The following is a 12,214-nucleotide window of genomic DNA, read 5'->3' as shown; positions in this document are numbered from 1 at the left end:
GGTGGGGAAATCACAACCAACCATAAGACTACACTTTACCAATTAAAATAAAACACAGGCTAGAGGACATCCACCCTGTCTCAAGGCATAAGAAAACAACCAAATGTTTAATGATTTTCTGAATGTCATTAGGGTGGGAGATACAGGAATCTCAGGGAGGAGTATCAGGGAGCAGGACCCTTCACAGAGAAGGTCCTCATTCTGGGTTCCACAAGTTTACACTGTTCAATCAATGGGATCCAGAACATAAACACTACCTGATCTTAACTGGAAATGCATTAAAACTGGACACATATAAATGTGGTTGCAAGGAAGAATTTCTGGGAAGATTGTTGTAAACAATGCCCTGGCTAAAAAGGTCCTGTCCCAGTCATTATTTGCCCCACTTCATTGAAGGGGACACTGGGGGGAAAGTTTCTATAGAGGTTTCTAAGGTTCAAATACAGTCAGAGACAGAGATAAGAATAACCTGGTCCCCAGCTATTTTAAATCTTAAAATAACAGCTTTACACCAATCTCAGCAATAAATTGGGGTCAATGTAGCTGACAATCCATTGTGCAATGGGATCAAAATATCTAGACGTATGAAGTATGCTGTTTTTATTTCATTTTATTTTGCAATACACTTAACCACTTATGTGGTTACACTTAACTGTATATCCTACGATTTTAAAAGCTGCTGGTTTAAAATGTGGGAATCTTCTGTTCAAAGGGAGGGAGGATATTCACTCAGACTGATAGAAGCCAGTTGTTTGACCCTCAGTTGCTCCTGAGAGTGGGAACAAGTTCAAATCAGCAGCTGTTTGGAAGAGTCTGCACAGAAGCATTAATCTGAGTTGGCAAAAAGTGTGCACACCCCACTTTTTAGCACCTTCTTACACAACATTCTTGCTCTTACAGAAAAATCCAGAGCTAATGGGAAAACTTACAAACTCTTAGAACTGTCATTTAAATCATAACCAGTTATCTTCCGAGAGATGGAATTATTTGAATTACTTTTATAAATACAGGAATAAATACATGAACAGGCAAGTAAGGGAAGTGGAAGTGGAAAGAAAAGAAAGGGAAAGAAAAGAAAGGAAAGGAAAAGATATACCTTGATATTTAAATCTTTATCACATTATTATTTCTAGATAATTCACTTAGTATTATGAATGAGCCTTTCTTCATATATATATATATATATATATATATATATATATATATATATATATATATATATATATATATGTGTGTGTGTGTGTGTGTGTGTGTGTGTGTGTGTGTGTGTGTGTGTGTGTGCGCGCGCGCGCGCATGCGCGCATGCGCGCATGTGTTCCAGCATAACTCTGGAACGCTTCGAGCAATTTCAACTACACTTGGTACACAGATGACTTACTCTCTGAAAAAAAATACTGTAGGGGTAAGACACACCTAACAACCCTCGGGGTGTGTGTTCTGTTAAGATACAGCCTGTTGTGTCTTAAAATGGCTTCTACTGTATTGCCATAAAATGGATTCAACTGTACAGCATAGTGGAGTTGCCATGGTAACGGCTTCACAGTACTCCACAAGGGGACTCCCTCTGGTAAGGAGGAAAATCCAACATTAGAAATTATGTTTCGTCCAGACATTTTCCCCCTACAAATAATACCCAGGCAACACCGGGTTATCAACTAGTATAATATAAAAACAGTTTTATCTATTAGACACGCCCACCAAAACTATTATCTAGTCTATTTCTAGAAACTAGTCTCCCTACAGACCTGTCCATTTGGATCAGCCACCAAGCTCAGAATCCCACAGATCTCTTTTTATCAGTGTGAATAGGTGAGTACCTCCCTCTAAAGGCATCCATATCATCCATGGGAGAATCTCAAAATTTTGGCTGGGGGTGGAGGAGTTGGGAGTCTCATGGTAAAAGCAAAACTATTTCCAAGTATTTTATGTCTGCTCAGAGTGAAAAATGACTTGATGGCACATAATATTAGAGAACCAGATATGAGTGTTGATAAAAATTGTCCAAGTGGTTGAATGAATGTTACCTGGGGGGACAGGAGGAAATATTCTGTCAGTGTCATAAATGGATAGGTAGGAACAGAACAAGAATATTCAGGAAAAATTGACTGGGATATTTGGAGACCTAGGAATGAATGAGAATGGAGACTGATGAGTAATCTGCTTAGAAAAAAAAATTTGTAAAATATTTGTTCAAATGCATGCGTTAAGCATAAGTGTGTGATGCGAGGTTCCCACATATTGAACCAACTATTGTAAGATCTTCACAAGTAGATCTTCAGAACAATTCATAGGAAAGAAAATCAAAGAAGTGAAAGAAATTAAAATGAAAATAGAATGACTGCAAGAAGAGTATGAGTCCTGTATGAAAAAATATTAGAAGACAGACTTATCTCTCAACTGAATGAATAGAAAGCAGACAAGGGGAAATGATGTTAAAACAGCTTTCATTTTCACAGAATAAAAAGAATTAATGCTATGAAGTACAGGAATGAAAAGGTGGAATGATAAGGTGAAAGAGCTGAGTATGAGGAAAAACACTAAGAGAATGTGCATGCCAAAAAAAAAGACAGACAGATATTGCATAACATATATATAGGAAAAAAGATCATTGCAAAAGAGCAAGCAAGGAACAGTTAACATTAAAAGATTCACCGTCTTCAAATACCTGATGGATTGCCACACAGAAAGAATGGGTTATTCTCTGTTGTTCTAAAGGGCAGGACCAGAAGCAATAGATTAACTTTTAAAGGAAGATATTTCAGGCTACATATCAGGAAGAACTCCCTATCTATGTGCACTATCCACCAGCTCTACCACATAAAATAAGGTTCCCATCACTACAGATCTTCAAAAGTGTCTAGATATCATCCATAGTGGATCTTTCCTGAGTAGAGGGTTAGACACGATGACCTCTAAAACTCCTTCCAATTCTATGATTCTAATGCAACAGAGTATGAATCTATAATGTAGTATACCAAAGATCAGGGAACTGTATTTCATAGAGAACAGAGTGAACAATTGCAAATTACATATTTAAATTGTACAATTTTGTAGAATATTTATTAAAATAGAAAAAAATGAAAAAGCCTTGACATTGTATCTATGTTTGTATGTGGTTGAAATAAGTGAAAACTCCTGCACCAGAGTGCTTGTGCCCATTTTGTTCTATGGAAACAAAATGCTGAATGTGGCAGGGGAAAGAAAAATTAAATTATGTGGGAATGGAGGATTTAAAACAGTATGTGATAAAATCAGAAGAGAGGAGGTCAAGACTGAATGATTTTGGAATGGATGTGAACTGAACGCAAAAGTGTTCTGTAGAAAAGAGAGAATAATAAAGTTCAAAACAAATAAACGAAAGAAGAATGAATGGGTTGAGAAGATACGGAGGGATGAGAAACTCTATGTTGGATGGGGACAATAATGTTCAAAAGAGGGAGGTGAAGGAATTTAAAGAACAGAATATGATGTGTGTGAAGTGATATATAAATGTGGAGGAAGAAAGGATGGTTTGTAAAGCCCAAATGTAATGTAGAAAGCTATAGCAAATGGTGTTGGTATAAACCTGGTTTAGCTACATACATACCCATTTCTTCTTTTTACCATGTTTCATGTCTTGAATTTCTAAAGTTTTCTATTTTTTGTTTTCTCTTCTAGACTTTGCATAAGCTTGCTTACCTGAAAAATAGATAGCAGGGTAGTTATGGATGGATGGATATGTATTCTTGTATGCATGATTTTCTTTTACATATACAACTACAAAAGGAGCTAAAGTTAAAAAAAGGAACAGATCATCTTAAATTTTACTAGTTAACTAATTCCAACATTTGCATGACATTTTCTTGAACAATTTGTTTATTGTTTGTTTGTTTATTGTTTATTGTTTATTGCAAATTTATATGCCGCCCTTTTCCCTGAGGGGACTCAGGGCGGCTTACAACAATAAAGGGAAGGGAGTGCAAGACAAGACTTAAAAAGAAAAGAAACGTGATTAAAGGAAATTGGTCATAAAAACACAACATTCACTCAACATTCGGGCGGGGTGAGAGTAATCCTATCCCCAGGCCTGACGGGATAGCCAGTTCTTGAGGGCTGTGCGGAAGGCCTGGACTGTGGTGAGGGTACGGATCTCCACGGGGAGGTTGTTCCATAATGTCGGAGCTGCAACTGAGAAGGCTCTCCTCCGCGTAGTCGCCAGTCGGCACTGACTGGCGGATGGAATTCGGAGGAGGCCTACTCTGTGCGATCTGATGGGACGCAGGGAGGTAATTGGCAGGAGGCGGTCTCTCAAATAGTCAGATCCACTACCATGGAGCGCTTTATAGGTGGTGAGTAAGACCTTGAAGTGCACCCGACGATCAACAGGTAGCCAGCGCAGCTCACGGAGGATTGGTGTTATATGGGCGAACCGTGGTGCGCCCATGATCACTCGCGCGGCCGCGTTCTGGACTAGCTGAAGTCGCCGGATGCTCTTCAAGGGCAGCCCCATGTAGAGCACATTGCAGTATTCCAGCCTAGAGATCACAAGGGCTCGAGTGACTGTTGTGAGAGCCTCCCGGTTCAGGTAGGGCCGCAACTGGCGCACCAGGCGAACCTGGGCAAATGCCCCCCTGGTCACAGCCGACAAATGGTGGTCAAAACTCAGCTGTGGGTCCAGGAGGACTCCCAAGTTGCGGACCCTATCTGAGGGGGATAAATTTTGCCCCCCCAGCCTGATTGATGGAACGTTAACCAAATTTTTGGGAGGGAAACACAACAGCCATTCGGTCTTTTCCGGGTTGAGTACCAGTTTGTTAGCTCTCATCCAGTCTTTAACAGCCTCAAGGCCCCGGTTCATCACGTCCACCGCTTCATTGAGTTGGCACGGGGCGGACAGATACAACTGCGTATCGTCCGCATATTGATGGTACTTAATGGTATTAATGGTACTTAAAAATTTAAATTTAAGGCTATTCTTGGTAGCACTTTTTAGGGTTGAGTTTGAAGTATAAACAATAATTGTTGCAATTGGTTAATTTGGCTGATCTTGAAGACATGTAACAAAATAGTCATGAGAACGTCAGGTCACAAGAGCGGAGGCAACTGATTTTTAAATAGTGCCATTTTTCTAGTATTACATCTTATTACCTTTTTGGATTAAATGTAATCCTGATATTTGACAACTAGCTTCCAGAGTTAATATTCAGGACATTGTGGGAGGAGAGCCACTTTAATCCACTATAATCAGTGGATTTCTGTAATCAGAAATCAAAGAGAATCTGGACAGGATATAAATTTGTCAGGCAAAAAGAGGCAATGCAGGTTCCATTGCAAAACAACAAAATAATACAGGTAGTCCTCGACTTACAACAGTTCATTTAATGACTGTTCAAAGATACTGTTTTTCACATTTACAACTTTTGCAGCATCCCCGTGGTCACATGATCAAAATTCAGATGTTTGGCAACTGGTTCATATTTATGACAGTTGCAATGTCCTGGGGCCATGTAAATCACCTTTTGTGACTTTATGACAAGGGAAGTCAATGGGGAAGCCAGATTCACTTAAGAACCAGGTTACTAACCTAACAATTTCAGTGATTCACTTTACTGTGGCAAGAAAGGTTATAAAAATGGGCAAAACTCACTTAACAAATGTTTCATTTAGCAATGTAAATTTTGGGCTCAGTTGTGGTAGTAACTTGAGGACTACCTGTAATAATAAACCATTTCCTATGTTCTTTACCTCAAAGAACCTCAGCATTTTGTTCTCTTAGTCATTGTGCGTTGTAAAGCAATGACCCACAATTCTCTCTTGTTACATGACAGATGTCCACAGTATTCCTGCTCAGAAGGAGTCTTTCATACCACCAGGCTTATACTAGAAAATCTAGGAAACTCCTACCTAGGAAAAGCAACCCCTTCCACACTGCCTTCAAGAGGCACTGTATAGGCACGCCCATGGAGTCACAACCTGAGCACTCTTTTGTATACTAATTTTGCCAACTGCTTGATCAACTTTTAAGAATAAATATACCTTCCATAAAAAGGGGAGGGGGGTAAAAATATCCTCAAGTTGAGCTGGCTAAACTCCTGGTGACTTCATGAACACATGTAAAAAAAATTAAAAGCTTGCATTGGCCTTGGAATTTCTTACTTGGTCTCCTGTCCAAGGATTAATCAGGGCTCAGCCTCCAGACCTAGGCAGGTCAGTCAGATGCTGCCATCTGTTGAAGTTCCTTAAAGTAAAGAAATTAGGAAACTGTTTCTCTCTCCTTTTTTCTTGTGATGTATTTTTTGCTCAGTCTCATCTCTCTCCTACAAATCATGATTACTACTCCAGGCTTACAGATGAGACCCTAAAGGTGAAGGATAGTGGTGCACCAGAATTCATCCCTCAGGGAACCCCATTGAAGTGAGACAGAATTCAACTTTTCAGATTCAGATCCAGGCTGCCCCTTAAAAGGATCTGTTTCAAAAGAACCAGATCCACCCCACAGCATTTCTCTGTTCTTGAAAGTCCCATTGGTGACCAGAGAAGCTTTTGACCAGCTGGGTTGCTCCCTGGGAATTCTTGAATAGGGAAAGAACAGGCTAATGTGAGTCCTGCTTGGGCAAACTGCATCCCACTGCTTCAATTAGCTGCAGCATGATACTTTTAGTAAGACCTGGTGTGGGTGTGGGTGTGGGTTTGTCCTTGCCTTGCCGATCAGTATTTTTCAATCATCGTTGAGGTTTGCAGAAGAGCAAAGGGGTCCATGGACACCAGTCTCAAGAGCTGGAGCATTATAACAGTTTCTCCCATTGGCACCCCTGACCTGTTACATGCATACCCAGCCACACACGCTCTGGAGTGGGGAGAGGAAATACTCCCTCCGAAGCTCCAGCGGTCCTTGTCAATGCCTAATTGCCGGGGCCCCAGAGAGCCAAATAAGCCACCGGTGAAGAAGTCGACGCTACACGGCTCCTAGCTCGGACGCGTGACTTAATACTATCCAGCCGGGCGGGAGGGGGTGAGGGAGACGAGCGGAGGGGAAAGCAGGAATGCCCTTGCGGGGAGATGCGAAGGGGGGACGGGAGGGGGGCAGAGCGAGCCTCGCGTTGTTTCCCAGGAGGCTGAGCCTGCAGGATCCCCGGTATCATGAGCCGGCCCACTCCGTCAGGCAGCACGGAGAGAGACGGGCAGGCGCGTCAGGGTTGCAGGGGAGTGATTGGAGCGGTACCGTCAGGCTGCGGGAAGAGCGGGAGGCGGGCTTTGGGCGCCGCCGGACTGAAGAGAGCAGCCCCTTCCCTCTACCGGCCGCGGGCTTGCGGACCGCTCTGGGTGAGTGGGCGAGCGGGTCAAGCGGGAGCTCCGTGCGGGAAGGGCAGGGGCGGGGCGGCAGGGGACGGACGGAGGGTTGTCTCCAGCCGCGGAGTGTCCAAGGCCAAGAGTCGCCTCGGGAAGCTCGCCCTGGCCGGGGTGGCAGCGTTTGGTTGGGGAAAGCGGGGGGAGCTTGGCTGTTCATGCCGCAGCTGCGAGCCTGAGAAGGGCGAGAGGTTTCGGGGCTGCCCCCGCCAGCGCTCCTCGCCTCGGCTAAACCCTGAGCGGGAACTTGCAGTGCGCGGGCCGAGTTCTCGGAGCGCTCCGGACAGGGTCCCCGCTTGCCGCTGCCTGGAGGCTGGTCTGGGAATCGCCCTGCCTGCCACAAGCTGGGAGTTCCCGGGAAGGAGCTGTCCAAGTTGTGGATTGACCTCCCTGCTTCGTTGGCAGAAGTGAGGCTGGTAGCCCAGCAGGAAGGCTGCGATCTTTGCCCGTTACCCGTAGCGGATCGGAGCTGCGAGCTGCCTGCTCTGCATGTTAATAAGTCGGCAGTGCGGATGGTGGTTGGATAATGCAGGATGCGGAGACGGAAGGTGGAGGGCAACTGCACGGTCTTCGCCGAGAGTCAGAGCGGGAGGAATGAACCGGAGAGTGAAAACTGAAGGGGGGAAGAGAAAGGGGATATATGGTGTGCAGGGCAGTTAACTTACCTACAACCTGTCACAGGTAGGCTTTCCAACGAATGAGAAGGCACTAGTTGGGAGAGGTGGATGGATACCCCCCCCCCCAGTATTAGAAAACGCTGCAAGTCCCCAGAAAGGTTGATACACATGCTCCACCTGCAGCCTGTCTACAGGGCTCAGCTGACTGCTCTGCCAAATTCTCCTTTTGCTCTGTGCACCTGTATTCCCCACAACTCCATCATTCTGGTAGTTTGGAACCGGCCATTGAAATAAATGAGCAACCTATTGTGTCTGCTCATTGATAGGAAAGCAAACTCTCCTTGGGATGATCTCTAGACAAGATATGGGACAGGTGGCCAGTGAGCAAGAGGTGGATTTAATAATCCATCTATCTCTCTAAGATCCTCTGAATGGCAAACAAAACACAAATTCATTTTTTAAAAAACAGTTAAAACTGCATCATCAATGCTTGATGTTCGTAATAAACCACTTGACAGATATGTCCATGCCAGAACTCCCCTACTAATATCCTGACCCTAATGGCCTTAGGGTCATGAATGGTCCCATGTCTTCCCAGTCTTGTGGAAGGGCAATAGGACAACCTGGCCATATTCCAGAGGGAAGGCTGCTCAGAGACAGGAAAGAAATGGTGGTGATGTTCAATCCTAGGCCAGCCAAAGGATGCTGCCGAGGCTGTTTGGGTTTGGATGGGGAAGAACCAGCTTTGGCTCAAACCTAACAGGATTGTAGATTTTAGCTTCTGCCACCACCACCACCCCACCCAATCCAATGACTATCCATCGTTTGAACGTGGTTATGTTCCTGTACTCAGTACACAATGTCTCTGAAGTGTATTTGTTGGATGATATTCTCCAAACTGCAATGGACTGAAAGGCCAGCAGAAGTCCATCCTCAGGATCATAGAGACAAGGTAGTGGAACAGCCTTATTTACACAAAAGCAAAACCCTGGAAAATGTTCTATGGGTTTCCTTCACTTGTTCCTCTAGCTCAGGAAATGGGACCAAATCTGGGGTGAGAGATGGAGAGCTTGTGCCCATACCTTTTACTCAATCAGATAGGGAAAAGGAGACTTCCAGTCATGCCCACTCTTATGTTTTACCCCAAGCCGCTTGCAGTTGACCTCTCCCAGGTGTTTCTTGTTTTGGAGATCTCTTGTCTCTGGCTCTTTAATTCATCTGCTAGAGAAGTAATAAACATAATTTCTCCACTCTGTCCAGCTTGGTGAGAAATGAGCCCTAAGGTTCCGAGCAGTATCCTTTTCCTTCAGTCAGCTGATGAGACTGAAGCTATCTTCAGAGTCTGCATCTCTTCTGCTCTTGCTGCATGGTTCCCTTGCTTCCCTTCATAGTGGATTGCCTCCCCCCCCCTTTTTACCTCACTGTCTCCTTCCAGCAGTTGGAACAACTGGTGCAATTTTCACCTTCAAACTCCTCTTTGAGATGTTAAGAAAATCAGCAAGCGAAAACCTCACTGGCCACTAGTGACTGGTTCAGAGATTCAAAATTCTTCAGACTTCAGCAGGAAAAAAAACCAAAAAGGCAAATAGGGAATCTCTCCCACTCTATTTTCTATTTTATTTGTGAAATGCATGTACTGTATGTACCCCAGTATGTATGAATGTATGTACCCCTGTGTGCGTGTGTGAATTTTCATATACGACACTCATAAAGGATCTTTGAGGCTGTCAAATGCAACTTTTCTTTTAAAAAGCAATGGAGTTATTTGTTTCTTTTTTATGCCAATATCCACCAATACCTTGAACTCGATCTTTGCATGAAATACTCCAAGGAAAATTAATTCTGTAGTTTTTCTAGGCTGGTTTTAGTTCACCTTCTTGCCCATTTTTCTACCTAGAATATTTATTGGGAAAAAATATTTCACAAATATGCATCTCACACAAGTATAACTCTTTGGATAATGAGGAGGGAGTGTGATCATTCTGCCATAGAAAGGCAGTAGATCTGATCAGACATCAGAAGAGTTGCTGTATAAAACAAATGGATTATATTTTGTGTGCAAACATTTCTCTGAAGCATAAACTATGCATCCGTTTCATATAGCTTGTCTCCCATCATATAGATCATGGATGTTGTGACTTTCAAATTATTTGGGGCTTTATCTTCTGGTTTCTTACTTTAGTAGCATACTAGCCTTACAAGCATCTTTATACTTGTTTTATTTTGTGCATATACCTCTTTTCATGTATTTTACAGCCCATGATTTGTAGGTAATGTATAAGTGTGTCTCCTACAAAATGTTGCTTAGCACTCCTATTCAATCTGATGTGGCATGCGCTACTCTTAGAATATTCTGTGGTCTTTGATTTTTCATTAACTGCTCTCACTGTTTAACAATAACTAGGCATCAATTGTGTGCATGTTGTCATAGGAACACAGGTGCCTCTGGTAAATAATTTCATAGAAATATTGGGCTTTATGTGAAACAGAACTTTTGAGTTTTGAGAGGAAACTCAGGTTGGCTTTGGATGTTAATGTCACTGTTCACACACTAACTGTTCATACTCTCCGAGGATTATTAGTGTGGCCACTTATCATAATCTTTTTGATGTCAAAATTGTTGGTGTGTAAAATTCATTCAGTGTAACCTTACAGCCCCTCTCTGATTACCTTGCCTTTTCCCTTACTGGGTTCTAATAGTGAAATCAGGGTTGAGTTATAGAAGAATTGAGAATCTTGGTTGAAATTCAGTGCTGTGCTTGTTTTTGTCCTGGATCTTTATTTACTACATGTGTGCCCTGTTTGACTTTTATAGATACAAAAACTACAGTCCAACCTTTATGCACCTGTTAGATCTGCAGTCTGTATATTTTTTTCATATAATATCACCTGAATATATTTATAAAGACAAAATGCAGCTTCAGCACAACTTAACCATATGTTTCTTTCTCAGTAGTAAATAAAGCATGCTTATATAATACAGATAGATCTTAAGTTCAGCACATGAGTAAGCAAGGAAAGCAGGAGTCAGCCCCCTTTTAGGGAGTGGGAAGCAGAGCCTAAATCAGGTGGGTCAAAAAAATATTGTCTTATTTTGTGCATGCTTTTAATCAAAATGGTAAAGAGGGAGCATTTCAGTTGCGGGATAGTTTTAATTGAGGGGGGGGATCTACTAGCTGGTTTGATAATGTAACGTTTCTTGATGCTGCTTTAAAATTGTTAAATCTGTCTTGGAACGTTTTGCTTGTCTTTTTGTGATTTCTTTTTTGGTTGGTCACATGTTTGGTGCAGTGCAGTGCAAAACATGGCTGTGTCAACTAACCTCCAATCTACTTACTTAGTGTCAAAAGTCCAAATCCTGCTGGCTTTTTGACTTTCATTGCTTCTAGACTCTGCAATGGAAGTTTCCGTAGGAGAGCTAGACAGATGCTGAAGAATGCTGCCACCTGTGGCTCTTTTGAGATTAGAAATTGGTATCCAAATGGAATTTCATTCACTCATTCACTCTCTTGCACACACAATTCACACATTATGCAAAAAGCTGACTAGTATTTCTCACTCTCTCAACCGTTACTAAATTGAGACGGGATTGGAAAGGATAAGCATATGAGGTTTATATGGGAAAAACACCCTGTTGAGTTACCTGGATTTCTGAAGATTGATTTACTTGGCTATATATATATGTATGTATGTATGTGTATGTATGTATGCATGCATGCATACATACATACATACCTAATGTATGTATCTATGTACATATATATATATATATATATATATATATATATATATATATATATATATATATATATATATACATACATACATACATACATACATACATACATACACACACACACACACATACATACATACACATACACATACATACATACACACACACACACACACACACATATACACATACATACATACAGTAGGTAGCTCACAAGATCTGTGTGAAAGAATTTGGAAATTGGCTGCCTGCTCAAGGTGAGCTGGTCATGTGCAGGAGGAAATACTCACAGACATTATCATTTTATATACTGTCAAAGTAAATGACCCTCACTAGAACTACGTAATAGAACGTTCAGTACAGATGCCCACACATATTAGCATTTTAATGGTTCATGAATCTATAGCCAACATAGATAGTATTTCTTCATTGTTTCCTCTTACTACCCATTGCCCCATAGTAATGTAAATTGACCAACTTCAACCTACTCAACTGAACTTACCTTCTTGTATTCCCTTCCCCCACACCACTCTGC

General features: G+C 42.1%; 1 protein-coding gene and 1 long non-coding RNA gene across 5 annotated transcripts in view; one reads left to right on the top strand and one right to left on the bottom strand.

The window, feature by feature from the left end:
• Positions 1-12,214, top strand: part of CPLX2 (complexin 2) — a 146,494-nt gene that overhangs the window by 114,379 nt on the left and 19,901 nt on the right. The window contains exon 1 of one of the 4 annotated variants that reach the window (XM_014073906.2): positions 7,149-7,302. The exons of the other annotated variants lie outside the window; for them this stretch is intronic. The gene's annotated coding sequence lies outside the window, so the exon portion shown is untranslated. Of the gene's footprint in view, positions 1-7,148; positions 7,303-12,214 lie in introns of those variants that run through there. 4 annotated transcript variants of the gene reach the window in all.
• On the bottom strand, positions 1,823-5,252 carry LOC106555132 (uncharacterized). Its single transcript, XR_001313974.2, has 3 exons — positions 5,128-5,252; positions 3,587-3,678; positions 1,823-2,122 (listed from the first exon to the last, which is right to left on the bottom strand). It is a non-coding gene; the product is annotated as an uncharacterized LOC106555132 (long non-coding RNA).

The sequence above is a fragment of the Thamnophis sirtalis genome, unplaced genomic scaffold, assembly GCF_051295495.1.
Source record: "Thamnophis sirtalis isolate CommonGarterSnake01/CBP01778 unplaced genomic scaffold, rThaSir2_p1.2 scaffold_3, whole genome shotgun sequence".
In the NCBI taxonomy this organism is placed as follows: Eukaryota; Metazoa; Chordata; class Lepidosauria; order Squamata; family Natricidae; genus Thamnophis; species Thamnophis sirtalis.
The sequence above is the reverse complement of the archived record's forward strand: the minus strand, read 5'-3'. Positions and strand labels throughout refer to the sequence as shown.